Source organism: Phoca vitulina, unplaced genomic scaffold (assembly GCF_004348235.1).
Source record: "Phoca vitulina isolate PV1807 unplaced genomic scaffold, GSC_HSeal_1.0 scaffold34, whole genome shotgun sequence".
Lineage (NCBI taxonomy): Eukaryota > Metazoa > Chordata > Mammalia > Carnivora > Phocidae > Phoca > Phoca vitulina.
The window spans coordinates 17,838,664-17,857,383 of record NW_022589737.1 but is presented as its reverse complement, the minus strand read 5'-3'; the positions used below and the strand labels follow the sequence as shown (position 1 = coordinate 17,857,383).

The following is an 18,720-nucleotide window of genomic DNA, read 5'->3' as shown; positions in this document are numbered from 1 at the left end:
GGATCAAGCCCCACGTCCGGCTCCCTGCTCAGCAGAGAGCCTGCTTCTCCCTCTCCCTCTGCCTGCCACTCTGCCTACTTGTGCTCTCTCTTTCTCTGTCAAATAAATAAATAAAATCTTTAAAAAAAAAAAAATCTCACTGAGAATCTAATTAGAATTTTTTAAAGTCTTTTTTTCTACAGGAGGGGCAGAATGAAGGGGGGAATCGGAGGGGGAGACGAACCATGAGAGACGATGGACTCTGAGAAACAAACTGAGGGTTCTAGAGGGGAGGGGGTGGGAGGATGCGTTAGCCTGGTGATGGGTATTAAAGAGGGCACGTTCTGCATGGAGCACTGGGTGTTATGCACAAATAATGAATCATGGAACACTACATCTAAAACTAATGATGTAATGTATGGTGACTAATATAACAATAAAAAAATTTAAAAAAAAAAGTCTTTTTTTCTAGTGTCTGAATGACCTATTTCTTCCAAGGGCAATCTGTTCTCTTTACCTTCATCTTCCCCTGTGTGCCGCTAGTTTTCTCTGTGTCTGGTTTCCTTGGCTGTGTATCCACATTTAAGAATGATGAGCTGGGTTGAGTCTTCTAGCTAGCTGGTCCAAGGGTCCTGGGTTGTATCTGTGGCTCTTTCCCCTGACTAGCAAAGCTGAGGGGGAGTTCTGGGTATATGGGGGAAGGCTCGTGGGCTAGAAGGCTGCTCCTGAGGGTGGAAGTAAATGAGAACAAGCAAAGGCTATTTGGTCAGAGCTTCCTGTAACAAGGAAGTCAGCCACCATCACTTGAGTTTTGAAAGAGACTCAAAAGCAGGCAGAGAGAAAGCTTTGAAGTGGGAAGCTTCAGGTATGCCCTAATTGAGGCTGTTGGCATGGGGAAGCCGTAGGCAGGCTAACTAGAAGAGGGGCATCCTATGTGATTGATTAGAAATGTGTATTTGGCTTTCTCTGGTTGATCCTCAGTTGGAAGCAGGGATAAAAATTAGGGAAGCTGTCAGTCATTAATCAAGTCCTGGCTGTTTGGGGCCGATTGTTAAAGGGGTAATTGTTTGGCTTCCTGGGCTTGTTGTTAAAATAGTGGTCTAATCTCTTGTAAATCTGGTTTAGATAGCAGGTTGGCTTTCTGGGCTGATTACTGCAGATAATGGATTAAAACTATTTTTATATACACCCAGCCATCGTCCATTTGTACGTGCAGTCTCGCGAGACCGAGTTGGCAGGAGCTATATGGACAGCAGACCCCTCAAATACTGGCATAAAGATGGTTCTCTTTGGGATGCCACACCATAAATTTCACCATACTTGAAACTTCAGCACTATCTAGGAATTGACTTTTTGGAGAAGAAATCATCTGGGGGTTAAAGTTGGGTTACCTGAGCTCCAGATTTGGGTAGAGGACATGGGAGTGAGCATGTATAGACTTCTTCTCTCTGCCCCTCATGCCTGCCAGCGCTGAGCCCAGAGCCTCTCAGAGGTTCTGCGTGGAAGATGAGCTCCTCCTTCCACTGCAGCTGCCTCTTCCACTTCTAGCCACCCCTGTTCCCTTTGGTGCACTTCCATATGCTATCTTCTAAATATTTATTGAAATCTCTTGTTCACTGGTAGTTTCCTTCACACTCTTTCGTAAAGGAACATTGAGAAACAAATATTTTAGTGAGATCCCAGTAATTCATTCTACCTTCTGTAACCAGAAACTGCAGGTTTAAAAAAAGATCTCGTTGTATAAAGAAAAGATTACAAGGGGGGCAAACTGGAGACAAAGAGGCTGAGGACAATGTGTAGGATGAAATGTACAGGAGGGGAATGACATAAGAAATGCAGATGGTAGGAACTAGGCATTAAGTTAGACTACAGGAGAGACAGTGAACCAGAACATGGCAGATTCAGGAACTATTAGAAAGATAGAACCTATGGAAATTTGGACCATACTTTTGTACACAGTGCCCCAAAATACATATAAGATGAAATGTTGGGGAGAGAGAACAATCACAAAGGAAACAACAGCCTTGGATAACTCAATTCTGATGCTCCCGTTGGTAAGAGGTATTTTCCCTAGCCTAGATTGTACGAGGCAGGTCTTGGGTAGAGGACACTCCTTCTACTGGAGGCAACCCATTCACTTTCCCACTATGGGAACATCAAATCCTATTCAAGTCCTTTCTCAGAGAATTCTGGGAAGCTCTGGGTAGCAGGTAAAAAACAAAAACATGCATGCTTCCCTTGCTTTAAGATTCCTTTTTGAGTAATTTTCCTCAGTAAGACTTCATATCAAAGTGGGTAAGTCACTGCAGCCTGGCATGCATGCACTGGGATCTTGTTCCCAGACCAGCCTCTGCTGCCAGAAAAAGGAATGCTGAGCACCCACCCCTTCCATTCCTCCTCCACCATGTCCCTGTCCACTCCTTTTCCCAACCCATCCCCACTGACCCCCTCCACAAAAATGACAACTTCCTTAGGTATTTCCTGTTGTCCCATTGGTTTTGTTTGGGAAGGGGGATGGAACACACCAATTTGGAGATGATTCTGGTGTCCAAGGCAGGTGTCTTTCATACCGGATCACATTCCCCAGCTCCAGGCCTTGAGATAGCTTGAGTGTCCTGTGTCTTCTTGCATTTCAAAGGGGCAGTATTCCTGCCAACAAAACCAATCACTTGTTTTCATTGTCCATCTTTCCTTCTGTTCTCACATCCATCCTCAGAATTTACCCTCCCAAGAACCAGAAACTACGTTTAGTAGTGCTTTTGCTACAAATGAACTAAACAGAAAAGTCTGGAGGAAGAGCAAGGACTTCCCAGGAAGGAGAGGCTGATCATAGGCTTGAGATACTAGTCAGATGTCAGCATAGAACTATCTATCAAACAATTGGCTTGGGGTACATAAGAGAGGTCAGAGCTAGGGATAAGAATTTTGGAATCACCTCTCTGGAAGTGTTATTTGAAGCTGTGGAAGTAGACATGTTTTCTAAGAAAAATGTAGAGAGAAAAACAAAAAGCTTGTGGAGAATCCCTAACTTATGGTTTGGAGAGGACAGGGAAAATGGAGCTAGTCAAGATGCAGGAAATCAGAGGCTAAGGGTAGAAGAGAAATGAAAAGAACTGTATCTCAGAGGGATAGCATCAAACCCTGAGTTGCCATCCATATATTAATTCATAAAAAACTACTGAGTTATAACTCTGTGCTAGACACTGTGTTGGTCCTGGGGACTGAGGGACTGAGTATACAATGAACAATGACTAGACTGTATATAAAAATAGGACTCTTTCCCATAACCAATAACAATCAGCCCCAGAAGTCAGCTACTTCCTGCAGGAACCAGTCCAAGAAGTCAAACTACTATCCATAACAACCAGTTCAGGAAGCCAAATAATAACCCCTCTAACGATCAGCCTCCAATGGCCAGGACTTGATTAATTACTGACAATTTCTCTTTTGTTGGCCCCTGTTTCCAACTTAGGACCAATTGGAAAAAGCCAAATATGCATCCATAACCAATCTCATGCAATGCCTCATTTCTGCTTAGTCACCTAAGCTTCCCCATGCTAACAGCATCAAATCAGGGCATACTCAAATCCTTCTCTTTTTTCCACTCTTCTGCCTGCCTTTGAGTCTCTGCCAAAATTCAAGTGATGGTGACTGACACCCTTACAAATTAGTCTTTGCTTGTACTCATTTGGTTGGTCTTCATTTACTTTCACAGATAAAATAATGAGTGAGGCAAACCTGATTCCCGTCCTCAGGGAACCTATATAGTAATGAGGAATACAGTAAAAATATGAGTAAGCAATAAGAAATAAATAAATACAAATGAGACAATTGTTTAGAAGGAACCATACAAGGGACACAGAGAGGACTGGGGGAGGTGGCTAATTTGGATGAGAGAGATCTTTTAAAGGAGGAGGAAGCTTAGGGAACATTTTTGAGGACTGAGGGGTATGTTTGTAGGACAAATGAGGTTTGTAGGATAAAAGGATTACTGGAGATAAAGTAAGAGAGCTGAAGAGTTGAGGGAATGAGTTCAAGGAGGTGTGGGTGATCCATGGCATAAACACAAAGATTGATCTTGGCGAGGAAGGGGGACACTTCTTTTCATTGAGACAGAAGGAGAAGGGAGAAAATATGAAAAAGTGATTTCAAATTAAAATGCTTCAAATATAAACCACTGACTAATTAACATTAAGACTTTGCCACCTGCTGGGAGTTTAGATATCCAGACCACTGGGCCAGAGGGAGTGTTCTGACCAAAGCATCGAGCCTGGACTGCTGCTCCTCAACCAGCTTTCCAAATTCACACCCCAGGCAGTTAGTCTATCTTAGCCATATGGTTAGTGTAAATTTTCCAGAGGATTAATATCTACCCAAGGGTGAGATTCAAAAAACTGAAACAGGATTATTTTCACGGTCAGGACATTTTATGAATAGAGTGGCTAAGAGTTAGTGCCACCAATGAAAAATCAAAAAATTTAAATTCATCCTGGCCTTTCCCAAGCTCCGCATGTATCTGCAGAGACAGGGGCTATATTCCTGTTCCCAGAACAGCCTCTGATTGTGAAGCTGCTGGTCTCGGGTCCTTTGATTCCTGCTTCACAGAGGAAAAATCTAGAACTTAACAGGTTCTGATTACTTTGAATCAAAGGTGAGCTTTGGAAGGAAGGAGTAGTTTTCCCTGGAGTGGATCCTGGCACCTTAGCAGAGAGCTCCAAAAAGCCAGATCACAGATGGGAACAAAGAAGAAGGGCCCATTTCTCATCAATGGCTAGGTTTAGAGTTTATCCTCCATAGACATAAGCCAAATATGGGTGTGGTTTTTTTTGCTCTCCAAGAGCATCAAAATAGCCATACCAAAACATTAAATAATATATGTTGCTATGTTTTCATTATTAAGTAAGAGATATAACATCACCCAGTTCTCAACCCATTTCCTAGCCTTGGTCCCTCCAGGGAGATTCAGAGGTGGGGTGGAAATGTTTGTCTTGCACGTGACTTAAATTTTAAAAGTAACTGACAAATTGATGGTGTGTGAAAGTAATGAGGGAGATGGAAATTTGGGTGAATATTTTTATAATTTTGGTGAGAAGAACTTTCACAAGCCACGAGCTACAAAATAAAGGATTAATAAATACTTTTATTTTTAAAAGGCACAATAGAAAGGAAAAGGAATGGGATTTTTAAAAACATTGTAAACAAAGGTAAAAGACAAATGAAAAATAGAGGGAAATATCTACAAAACACACACACATATACATAGATGTTAATATTTTTAATACAAGAGTTTTAAAAAATCAATATAGGGGCGCCTGTGTGGCTGAGTTGGTTAAGTCACTGACTCTTGATTTCGACTCAGGTTGTGATCTCAGGGTCGTGAGATCGAGCCCCACACTCATCACAGAGTCTGCTTGAAATCCTCTCCCTCTGCTCCTCTCCCTGCTCATGCACTCTCTCTCGCTTCTCTCAAATAAATAAATCTTTTAAAAAAATCAATATAAAATATGACCACTCCAATTGAAATATGGGCAAATGATTTGTATAAGTAATTCATTTAGAATAAAATCTAAACTCCTTACTTTGACCTTACAGATTCCACGGATCTGCCACTGCCTACTTCTCTGACCTCAGCTCCTAAGACTTTCTCTCCTGCTTACTGTTTGTTCTCTAGTCACATGGGATTTCTTCTAGTCCTCAAACAGACTAAACTCCTTCCTGCCTCAGAACAGTTGCACTTGCTGTTTCCTATTCCTCTGATGTCTTTGCCCCATATCTTCGCATATCTAGGTCTTTCTCATAAGTGGGTATTAGTTCAAATGTCACATCTTCAGAGAAGCCTTCTGCAATTACCCAATATATACTTCATCATATTATCTTATTTTTTTTTTTTGTATAGCTTGTATCACCATCTGAAACTGTGTGTGTGTGTGTGTGCTTTCCTTTTCCCACTCCCACTTGAAGGCAAGCTCCCTGCGAAGAGAGCCCCCTATCTCTTGTTTGTTGCACTATCCTTACCATATAGAATGTTTCCTGGCTCATAGCAGGAGATAAAATGACTAAACAAATTAATGAAGAAAAATAAGACCACATGATCAATTAACATGAATAAAGGTTTGATTCCATAGGTAATCAAAGAAGGTAAATTAAAACAATAAGAACTTTTAAAAACCATTTAGATTGACAATAATGAAAAAGAATATCAAATTGTCTACTAGTGGGAATGTAAGCTGGTTGATATTTTATGAAAGATAAATTGGTAAAATGCATCAAAATTTAAATTTTCAAATCTTTTGAGCCACAAGTCTATGTTTATGAAGAGTCCTAAGAAAAGGTCACTTCTGCTTCAAACCCAAATGATAAACCCTTTAGATAGATCCAAGAAGCTCAATGAATCTCCAGCACAAGAAACATGAATATAACACCAAAACAAATCATAACTAAGTTGCTCAAAATCTTGAGTAAAGAGAAAATCTTAAAAGCAGCCAGAGAAATAAAAGATTAAATATATTCAGAGGAACAAAATTAAGGGTGACAGCATATTTCTTATGGTAAACAATGCAAGTGAGATGATAGTGGAGCAACATCTTCAAAATGCTGAAAGAAAACTGTCAACCTATAATTCTATACCTGGAAAAGTATCTGTTTGGGGCTACTAGCTCAGAATGTCACTGTATTTGGAGATAGGGCTTTTAAGAGGTAATTAAGATAAAATAAGGTCATATGTGTGGGCCTTAATCCAATATGATTGGTGTCCTTATAATAAGAGATTAAGACACAGATGCACTCTGAGAAATAACCACAAGGACATAGTGAGAAGGCAGCCATCTACAAGCCTAAGAGAGAGGCTTCAGAAGAAACCTAACCTGTGAATACCTTGGTCTTGAACTTCCAGCCTCCAGAACTCAGGGGAAATAAATTTCTGTTGTTTAAGAAACCCAGTCTGGGTATTTTGTTATGGCAGCCCTAGAAAACTACTATGATATATTTTTAAAATAAAGACAAAATACTTTTTTAAAAAATATTTTTTAGAAAATTTGAAAGTAGTCATTGCTAGCAGACCCACACAGTAAGAAATGTTAAATAGGCAGGAAAAAATGATAGATCAAAATACAGATCTATACAAAGGAGTGAGGAACATTGGAAAGATTAACTACATGAGTAGATATGTAAAAGCTTTAAAAATTATTTAAATCTCCTTAGAATATTATATTATGTGGTGGGGGAGAAATGGCAGCATGTTATTGTAAGGTTCTTATATCATAGTGAAGTGGTATAATATGACTTTACTGGTTCTGGACCCAATTTCAATGTGTATGTGTGGAGTTTTCCCCATATCACCAAGAACTTCTCCAACACCAGCTGGATGTCCTACAATTTAACTCAATTTAACTCAATTTAACTCAATTCTGACACTGTCTACATGGAGAAAATGTCAGATTCCACAGGTAAAGTGGGATCCTATAAGACTGCCCCCTAACACACACACACACACACACACACACACACACACACACACACACTTCAGATGCCATTCACAAGCCCAGGTTATCACCTGCATGTCTATTCAACTGGCCATAGATTGGAGGTTCTCCCTCCTTCATTTCAATTAATTTGCTAGAGTGGCTCACAGAATTCAGATAAATATTTACTTATCAGATTACCAGCTCGTTATAAAAGGATATAACTTAGGAATAGCCAGATGGAAGAGATGAAATAGGTAAGGTATGGGGAAGGGGTGAAGAGTTTCCATGCCCTTCCCAGGCACACCACTCTCCCTGAATATCTACATGTTCACCAACCTGGAAACTCTCCAATCCGTCTTTTTTTTTTTTTTTTTTTTTTAACAGAGGTTTCATAACATAGGCATGATTGATTGGAATTATTGGCCATTGGCAACTTAATTCAAACGCCAGCCTCTCTCCACTCCGTGGAGGTAGGGAGGTAAAACTGAAAGTTCTAACCATCTAATCATATGGATGACTCCACTGACAACCAGCCCTTATTCTTAGATGATTTAGGGGCTTTCCAAAAGTCAACCTCATTAACATAGCAAAAAACACCTTTATCACTCTCACTACTTAGGAAATTCTAAGGGTTTTAGAAGCTCTGTGCCAGAAATAGGGGTGAGGTCAACTATACATTTTTTACTGAAAAATCACAACATCACAGACTTGAAGGTAAGCTGGAATAAGTTAAATATATATATATTATATAGACACTAAAACAACCACTAAAAACACAAAAATAGTTATAGTTATTTACAAATAAATAAAAATGGTATCATAAAAATAATCCAAAATAAAGGCACACAAAGATAAAAAACAAACAGTACAGATGGGACAAACACAAAACAGTAAGATGAGAGACTTAAATCTCATCATATCACTAATCACATTAAATATAAATGATCAAACACTCCAATTGAAAGGTAGAGATTTTCAGCTTTGATTTAAAAAAAGAGAAAGAGGAAGACCTAACCATATCTTGCATATAAGAAATGCACTTTAAATGTAAACACACAAATAAATAAAAAGAGAAATATCATGTTAATACCATGCAAAAGAAATCTGTATTGACTTAATGTCTGTATTAATATCAAAGTAAATTTCACAGCAGAGTATTACCAGGGACAAAGGAGTTAATTTTATAATGATAACGGGTTAATCCAACAGGAGGACATAACAACCCATACAAATGCTTGTATACAGAATGACAGAGCTATAAAATACATTAAGCAAAAGCTGATAGAATTGCAAGAAGTAGACAAATTCATAACCCTAGTCAAAGATATCAATCCCCATCTCAATAATTATTACAACATATAGACAGAAAATGAATAAAGATATAGAAGATTTGAATAAAACAATAAACCAACTTGACCTAATTGACATTTTTAGAACACTCCACCCAAGAACAAAAGAATATCTATTTTTCAAGTGTATATGGTATATTTATCAATTTAGACTATATTCTGGGCCACAGGACAAGTCTCAATATATATATATATATATATATATTTTTTTTTTAAAGATTTTATTTATTTGACAGAGAGAGTCACAGCAAGAGAGGGAACACAAGCAGGGGGAGGGGGAGAGGGAGAAGCAGGCTTCCTGCGGAGCAGGGAGCCCGATGTGGGGCTCGATCCCAGGACCCTGGGATCATGACCTGAGCCAAAGGCAGACGCTCAATGACTGAGCCACCCAGGCGCCCCAAGTCTCAATATATTTAAAAGGATTAAAGTAAAAGCAGGCTTATTCTTAGACCACAATAGAATTAAATTGGTAATCAATAAAAATATGACCTCTGGAAAAATCCCAAATGTTAGGAAACTAACTGGTGCATTTTAAATAATGGATCAAAGAAGAAATCAAAAGGTAAATTAGATATTATTTTAAACTGAATGAAAATAAAAACACAACATACTAAAAATTCATAAGATGCTGGTAAGGCCATACCTAGTGGGATAGTCATATTGCCAAATGTCTATATTAGAAAAGAATAAAAGTCTCAAATCAATGACTTCAGCTTCCACTTTAAGAAATATTTTTTTTATTTTATTATATTTTTAGAGATTTTATTTCTTTTTTAGAGAGAGTGTGTGTGTGTGAGCAGGGGGAGGGGCAGAGGGAGAGAGAGAATCCCAAGCAGACTCCATGCTGAGCATGGAGCCCTACACGGGGCTTGATCTCATGACCCTGAGATCAGGACCTGAGCCAAAATCAAGAGTTGGTCACTTAACCAAGTGAGCCACCCAGGCACCCCAAGAAACTATTTTTTTAAGATCGAATTGAACTCAAAGTAAGCAGAAAGAAGGATATAAAAAGGGCAGAGTAGAGATCAATGAAATAGAAAAGAGAAAAATAATAGAGAAAATCAATGAAATAAAAAGCTGGTTCTTTCAGATGATCAATAAAATTGATAACTCTCTAGCTAGATTGTTAAGGAAAAAAAGAAAGAAGACACAAATTGCCAATATCGGGAATGAGCAAAGTAACATCATTCTAGAGTCTACAGATATTAAAAGGATAATAAAGGAATACTCTAAACAACCTTATGGTAATAAGTTCAACAACTTACATGAGATGAACAAATTCCTTGAAAGACACAAACTATCAAGAAGACACAAAACTTGAGAAGAAATAGATAATCTGAATAGTCCTATATCTATTAAAGAAATAAATTTGTAGTTAAAATAAACTTGTAGTTTAAATGCCCATAAAGAAAACTCTAGGTCCAAAAGGCTTGGCTGATGAATCATACCAAACTTTCAGAGAAGAAGTCATACCAACTCTACACAAACTCTTTCAGGATTTAAAGAAGAAGGAATATTTTCAAATATATCCATTTTGACCTAATAATATATTATGTATAATTTTAATCAATACCCTTTCATTAACACATAACTAGCACCTGGGCATAACAGCTCTGAAGAAAAAACAAAGTTGACTTTGGGGGTGCATGAGTGGCTCAGTCTGTTAAGTGTCTGCCTTCGGCTCAGGTCATGATCTCAGGGTCCTGGGATTGAGCCCCACATCGGGCTCCCTGCTCAGCGGAGAGTCTGCTTCTCCTTCTCCCTCTTCCCCTCACCCCGCTTGTTCTCTCTCTCTCTCTCTCAAATAAATAAATGAAATCTTAAAAAAAGGAAAAGTTGACTTTGATGAAGGAGAAAGACGTTAGAGGAGATCCCAGGCAAAGCCCTCTGCTATAAAGAAGGAGAGAAGAGGATGCTTATAAGGGAGAGTCACTTTCTCCAGATGCTCTCAACAACCCAGGGACAAGAAATACTGTCTATGTTTCATTGAGGTTGTACCAATATTTCCAGAGCATTGCTAGAGGAAAGGTTGTAGCTAATAGCAATGTTTCATTCTACATCAGCACCTACCACCATTTACTGAGGATCACCCATATGCTGGCTTCTATGCTGGAAATCTCTACGAGTAATATTTCTTCCTATCCTTACAACCACCTTCTATTTTAGGAACATCATCAAGTACAGTACACCCCTGCCCAGATTTTGAGTTTTTCATCAGTCAGGAGAGGCACAAGATGAGATAAGGAAAGGCAAAAAAACATGAGAAGAATCAGGTTAGATTTACCCAATGATGTAACCCATGTGGCAAGCTTCTCCTTTCTTTCGTCCACAAATGATGTCTCTAATCACCTTCCAGGAAGGAAAAACAGGCAGCAGGGAGGGGCAGGGGGCAGGGACAGAATCTACCTTATTCGGTCTCCAAATGGGCCGTTGTTCTCAGGGCATATCCTCATCACTTTGTGCTCTGTAATGAAGTTGTTTCCTCAGCCTAATAGATGAGCTCTACTGATCATTTTTTCTGTTTTCCCACCTTCCTTTCATTGAATTCTGGTGAAAAGTTATGCCAACCCTTACTGCTGAGGCCACATAGGGTTGGAGAGAAGTGATGAAAAAAATCAATTGTCTTGTCCCTGATCCAGCTTCAGTTCTCTGAACAAAAGAATAAAGCCTATTGTCCAGAGCTTAAAAAGATATGCCATTTTCTAAATTTTCCTTCTCTTTTTGTCTCATAGTCCTCTCTCTTTTGTGCCTCAAACACCTCTGTCTGACTCTCCCTTCAGAATAATCAATCCCTAGTACCCTTGTTGGGCATTAGAATTCCATAATTACAAGCGTTTGGTGACTGCCAATGGCTTTATCTGATTTAGCAGAACTTTTGAGTGAACTCCGGTCTTACCATCTTCTGGCTCTGCTAGGAAGTAAGGGAGTGGGAGAGGGAGTTTTGGGGCAGTGGAATGTTGGAAGGATAGAAGAATGGGGCGTGGGGGGAGGGTGATTTTTCCAATCTGAGTTAAAGCAATTTTTCCCCCAAATGCATTTGAAATGAAACATTTTACCACCATGAGGAGTCATATCCTTCTTCAGACTTTCCTATCCCCAGGATGGGAAATTAGAGAAGTTCAAATTCCTTCTTTAGGCCTATTTCTTAGAAAACTGTAACACAAGCTATGGATAGAGAGTGCCCCTTTCCACCCTGGTTACAGTCCACAACTTTCTCCACTGTCTGACAATTAGGGCTCCATAACTTCATTCTGAACCCATGTTTCTCTTTTGAACACTGGAGTGAGGAAGAAAGGGGAGTTTTGGTTCACTTCACCAATGCCACCCCTCAATTTGGATAAATTAAAGGCTCCAATCAACAAGCAATTAATCACAAGGTAACCTACAGTGAATGCCATCATATAGAGTGGAGAAGAAAGAAGATAACTGGCTATTGGCCACCTGGGTTACTACTCCTACTGTTTCTGCTGAAACATCTAGAACAGCTTGGCCCTACAGATTGGAGGCAGTGGAATACATGTAAGCAGAGGAGCAGGGTACATGGAAATAAATGAAGATTACCTAAAGAGAACAAACAGAGGCCATTTATTCAGAGTTTGCTATAACAAGGGAGTCAGCTACCATCATTTGTCATTTGGTAGAGATTCAAAGGCAAGCAGGAAGCTTTACAGTAAAAAAAATTAAAAAGGTATGCTTCAGGCATGCTCTGATTGGAGTTTGTTAGGATAGGGAAGGTGGAGGCCAGATAATTAGAAGTGGATATAATTGATTTGGAAAGCATATTTGGTTTTTTAAGCTTGGTCCTGAGTTGAAAATAGGGGCAAAAAATCAAGAAGCTGGCAAGATCTGTTGGAAGATGGAGGAGTAGGAGGACCCTAAGCTTGCCTTGTCCCATGATACTAGATAACATTCACATCAGTGTAAATAACCCAGAAAATGACCCAAAGACTGGCAGAAGAAACTACACAATTAAAGGTAGAGAAGAGGCCACATTGAAGAAGGTAGGAAGAAAGAAGACATGATCTGGTAGGAAGGATGAAGATGTGATCTGGCCATCCATGGTGGGGATGGAACTGGTGGTGCAGAGAAGGGTGAAAAACAGACTTTCACACCAGGGAGGCCACTAATGAACAGGGAACAGGGAGGATGAATCCTCATAACATTTGCCTTTGAAAGCGAGAGGCACCAAATTTCATGAGTTCTTACAACCAGTGGGACTTAAAGCCTGGAATTTAAAAATCAGTACTCAGCTCTGGGAGAGCCTGGAGGGCATTAGGAAGTAGAATCCCTGCCCTTAAAGAGATAGCATGATAGCCCTTGCAGATACAGTGTAGAACTAACACTTTCAAAAATGCCAGGGGTAGACAGGGAGGGAGAGTGATTTGCCATCTCAGAGCATGGCCTGGGAGAGAAGGATCAGGGGGAGAGTACTACAGGAACAAAGGGGCTAGCAGGCACCATTTCCCTCCCCACCCCCAGCATAAACAATGGCCACCTGTGGGTACCAGCACTGCCCCAACACTCATTACCTAACTTGCTTACACCAAGCCCCAACCCCTATACTTTGGTGGATTCACCCTTCCCAGTCAAGATGGCCTTAATCCCAGTGCTGTGGGCCCCCTCCCCCAGAAGACTGGTGCAAACCCTGCCAATACAACATCTTCTCGCCTGCGTGTTTTGTGGGACCTCAATTCTGGCAGCAGTGGGGGCAGGTCTCATTTCACAGGCAGACCACCACATACCTTGTTCAAATCCCCCCCCCCCCCCCCGCTGGTGACCAAACACTGCCCATAATAGGCATAGAGGGCCTCTGCAGAAACTGGACTGAAGGAAAAAAAGAGGCCAAGCCTCAACAGCAGAGAACACACACACATTCCCTGAAGCAGCAGGCTCTGGGGAACAGGGGACACCACTGCAGGGCACTACATGAACCTCTTCTTCATACGGCTATTATTGTTAAGAGCAAGAGAGGGGCACCTGGGTGGCTCAGTCGTTAAGCGTCTGCCTTTGGCTCAGGTCACGATCCCAGGGTCCTGGGATCAAGCCCTGCATGGGGCTCCCTGCTCTGCAGGAAGACTGCTTCTCCCTCTCCCACTCCCCCTGCTTGTGTTCCCTCTCTCACTGTGTCTCTCTCTGTCAAATAAATAAATAAAATCTTAATAAAAAAAAAAAAAGAGCAGGAGAAGTGGCTGACTTTCCTAACACAGAGAAAGAGACACAGAAATCAGACAAAATGAGGAAACAGAGAAATATCTCCCAGATGAAAGAACAGGACCAAACCACAGCAGGAGACCAAGCCAAATGGGTATAAGTAATATGTCTGATAGAAATTTTAAAGTAATGATCATAAAGATACTCACTGGACTTGAGAAAAGAGGGGAGGATATCAGTGAGACACTTAACACAGAGATAGAAAAGAACCATTCAGAGATCAAGAACACAATAAATGAAATTAAAAATACTCTAGATTGAATAAATAGGCTAGATGAAGCAGAGGGACAAATTAACGACCTGGAAGACAGAGTAAAGGAAAGTAACCAAGCTGAGCAAAGGAGGGAGAAGAAAATTACGCAAATTGAGAATAGTCTTAGGAAACTCAGTGACTCCATCAAGCATAATACATTCGCATTACAGTGGTCTCAGAAGAAGAAGAGAGAGAAAAGGGGGCAGAAAATTTATTTGAAGAAATAACAGCTGAGGGGCGCCTGGGTGGCTCAGTCCTTAAGCGTCTGCCTTCAGCTCGGGCCATGATCCCAGGGTCCTGGGATCGAGCCCCGCATCAGGCTCCCTGCTCAGCGGGAAGCCTGCTTCTCCCTCTCCCACTCCCCCTGCTTGTGTTCCCTTTCTCACTGTCTCTCTCTCTGTCAAATAAATAAACAAAATCTTAAAAAAAAAAAAAGAAAGAAAGAAAGAACAGCTGAAAACTTCTCTAATCTGGGTAAGGAAACAGATATCCAGATCCAGGAGGCACAGAGATCTTCCCAAAAATTCAACACAAAGATGTCCACACCAAGACACATAGTAATCAAAATGGCAAGTAGTGATAAAGAAAAAAATTTAAAAAGCATCAAGAGAAAAGATAGTTACATACAAAGGAAACCTCATAAGGCTATCAGCAGATTTTTCAGCAGTAAGTTTGCAGGCCAGTGGCAGGATATATTCGAAGTGCTGAAAGGGAAAAATCTGCAGCCAAGAATACTCTATCCAGTAAGGCTATCATTCAGAGTAGAAAGAGAGATAAAGAGTTTCTCAGACAAAGAAAAATTAAAGGAGTTCATGACTACTAAACCAGCCCTACAAGAAATACTAAAGGGGACTTTTTGAATGGAAAGGAAAAACCATAAGTGAGAGTATGAAAGGTTTAAAAAAAACACAAAAGCAGTAAAAAATGAGTATTTCTGTAAAAATCAGTCAAGGGATTCAAAAAATAAAAGGATGTAAAATATGACACCATATACCTAAAATGGGGTGGGGGGGGAGAAGGAAAGAATGGATTTGTACTTAAGTGACCATCAACTTAATATAGACTGCTATATGCAGAAGATGTTATATACAAACTGAATGGTAACCACAAATCAAAAACCAGTAACAGATATGCAAAGAATAAAGAGAAAGGGGTTGGAGTATATCACTAAAGAAAGCCAACAAACCGTGAAAAAGAGAAAGAGAAGAAAGGATCAGAGAAAATCTATAGAAAGAACCATAAAACAAGTAACAAAATGACAATAAATACATATCTATCAATAATTACTTTGGACATAAATGGACTAAATTCTCCAATCAAAAGACATAGGGTAAAGAAATGGATAAAAAAACAAGATCCATCTATATGCTGTCTACAAGAGACTCATTTCAGACCAAAAGACACCTTCAGATTGAAAGTGAGGGAATGGAAAAACATTTATCATGCAAATGGATGTCAAAAGAAACCTGGATTAGCAATACTTATATTGGACAAAATAGACTTTAAAACAAAGACTATAACAAGAGACAAAGACTATATAATAATAAAGGAGACAGGGGTGCCTGGGTGGTTCAGTTGGTTAAGTGACTGCCTTCAGCTTGGGTCTTGATCTCAGGGTCCTGGGATTGAGCCCCACATGGGGCTCCCTGCTCAGGTTTTTATCCTTTCTCTTATTGATGTTTTCTTTCTGTGGTATCTTTATCTGGTTTTGGTATCAGGGTCATACTAGCTTCATAGAATAAATTTGGAAGTTTTGAGCAAGACTCATCAAAAAAAAAAAAAAAATAGGGCACCTGGGTGGCTCAGTCATTAAGCGTCTGCCTTTGGCTCAGGTCATGATCCCAGGGTCCTGGGATCGAGTCCCACATCGGGCTCCCTCCTCGGTGGGAAGCCTGCTTCTCCCTCTCCCACTCCCGCTGCTTGTGTTCCTGCTCTCACTATCTCTGTCTCTGTCAAATAAATAAATAAAATCTTTAAAAAAAAATAGAGAAAGAACCCAAATAAACAAAATCACTAATGAAAGAAAAGAAATAACAACCAACACCACAAAAATACAAACAACTGTAACAAATATGAAAACCTCTGCCAACAAATTGGACAAGTTAGAAGAAATGTATAAATTCCTAGAAACAAATGACCTACCAAAACTAAAGTAGGAATATATAAAAAATTTGAACAAACCAATTACCAGCAATGAGATTGAATCAGTAATCAAAAAACTCCCAACAAAGAAGTCTGGGACCAGACAGCTTCACAGGCAAATTCTACCTCACATTTAAAAAAGAGTTAATACTTATTCTCAAACTTTTCCAAAAAATACAAGAGGGAGGAAAACTTCCAAATTTATTCTATGAAGCTAGTATGACCCTGATACCAAAACCAGATAAAGATACCACAGAAAAGAAAACATCAATAAGAGAAAGGATAAAAACCATACGATCATTTCAATAGTTGCAGAAAAAGCATTTGAAAAAGTACAACATCCATTCATGATTAAAAAAAAAAAACCCTCAACAAAGTAGGTCTAGAGGGAACCTACCTCAGCATAATAAAGGCCATATGTGAAAAACCAATAGCCAACATCATACTCAATGGTGAAAAACAGAGTTTTTCCCCTAAGGTCAGGAACAAGACAAGGATGTCCACTCTCACCACTTTTCTTCAACATAATACTGGAACTCCTAGCCACAGCAATCAGACAACATAAAGAAATAAAAGGCATCCAAACTGGTAAAGAAGCAAAACTCTTACTAATTTGCATACAACATAATACTATATATAGAAAACCCTAAGGACTCCATCAAAAGACTAAAAAACTACTAGAACTGATAAGTTCATAAAGTTGCAGGATACAAAATCAATGTACTTCTGTACATCTGTTGAATTCCTATACATTAATAATGAGGCAGCAGAAAGAGAAATTTTTAAAAATCCCCTTTACAATTGTACCAGAAACAATAATCTAGGAATAAACTTAGTCAAAGAGATGAAAGACCTGTATTCTGAAAACTATAAAACACTGATGAAAGAAATTCAAGATGATGCAAAGAAATGGAAAGACATTCCATGTTCATGGATTGGAAGAATAAATATTGTTAAAATATCTATACCACCCAATGCAATCTACAGATTTAATGCAATCTCTATCAAAATACTGACAGCAGAACTAGAACAAACAATCCTAAATTTGTATGAAACAACAAAAGACCTCATATAGCCAAAGAAAGGGAGTTTTCTTTTATAAAGCAGAGTATACAAGGCTAGAAAGAACCCATGTTGTGAAACGGGATGAAAGGAGCTAGTATATGCATGATTGTGTAGCAGTTCAAAGAATGTCTTACCCCGAGGCCAGCCTCTTTTCCAAAAGGACCATTAAGGAAAGGCTATATACCGGCTGAAGCTGAGGGTGGGCCAAAGTTCAGGGGCCTGAGAGAACCGAATATTTAGTCCCTAGCATCCCCATTCTGTAGTCATCTTAAGATCAACTGGGGAAAGATCCACTGCCAAGTCTATTCATGACTATTCCGCTCACATGGTTGTTGGCAATATTCAGTTTTTTGAGGCTTATTGGACTGAGGTCCTCAGCTCCTCACTGGCTGTTGGTTAGAGGCCTTTACCGCCTTACTATTATTTATAAATAATTCCTAGACTGCAGGCTGAGTGACCCACTCACTTTTGCCAGTTCCTGGGCCTTCCGTTTTTTTTATCTGTAAAAACTGAGACTGGAGGAGTGAACACTGTGTTGCGTTTACAGAATCTTAGATTTTCTGATTCTCAGGTGACCACAAACTGCTGGAAATCAGCCAAGCAAAGTCTCAAATCCATCTCAGAGAAGGAAACTTTCTCAACAATGGTACTTATCAGGCCTTTCTCATTGTAACAGAATCTTCTGCAACATTCTACCAAGGCCATCCCTCCTCTGATCCCACCACAAATAGAGCTCCCTCCTGCCCCATAACAAACCCTTCTGATACTGCTTGAGGAGTTTCTTATCTCCTTTTCACAGTATTCAAGAACTGCTTGACATTCAAATAACTTCTTTGCTTCTCCAACCATTCCCAACTTCCTGGCACCTACCATAGTGTTTTAAATTCAACCTATCCAACAAGGAAGCCATTTCCTATAAAGAAGGCCATAAGACACTATAAATTAGAGGAAATGCAGGCTGTAACAAAGGAAGATAATCCCATAACTACTCAAAGAGCTGCTTGGCCTTGTGGAGAATGACTCACACAATCTGCAAAGCACTTCTTAGAATGCAGAAGTGGAAAGTAAGCTTATTCTAAACCCTTTTGTTTTTTAGAGCTGTAAAAATCTATTGTGTTAGGAAATAGACTTCTATAAAGATTAACCCTCAGCTTCTACATCAGTAGAGACAAACCTTGTTTCATTGTGCTTCGCAGATAAATTGCTTTTCTTACAGATTGAAGGTGTGTAGTGACCCTATGTCAAGCAAGTTTGTCGG

At 39.6% G+C, this 18,720-nt stretch overlaps 1 protein-coding gene across 1 annotated transcript in view; it reads right to left on the bottom strand.

Moving 5' to 3' along the window:
* Positions 1 to 2,597: 2,597 nt before the first annotated feature.
* The window catches only part of GPR83 (G protein-coupled receptor 83), a 49,035-nt gene continuing 32,912 nt past the window's right edge, over positions 2,598 to 18,720 (bottom strand). The window contains exon 5 of the transcript XR_004302038.1: positions 2,598 to 2,628. The gene's annotated coding sequence lies outside the window, so the exon portion shown is untranslated. The remainder of the gene's footprint in view (positions 2,629 to 18,720) is intronic.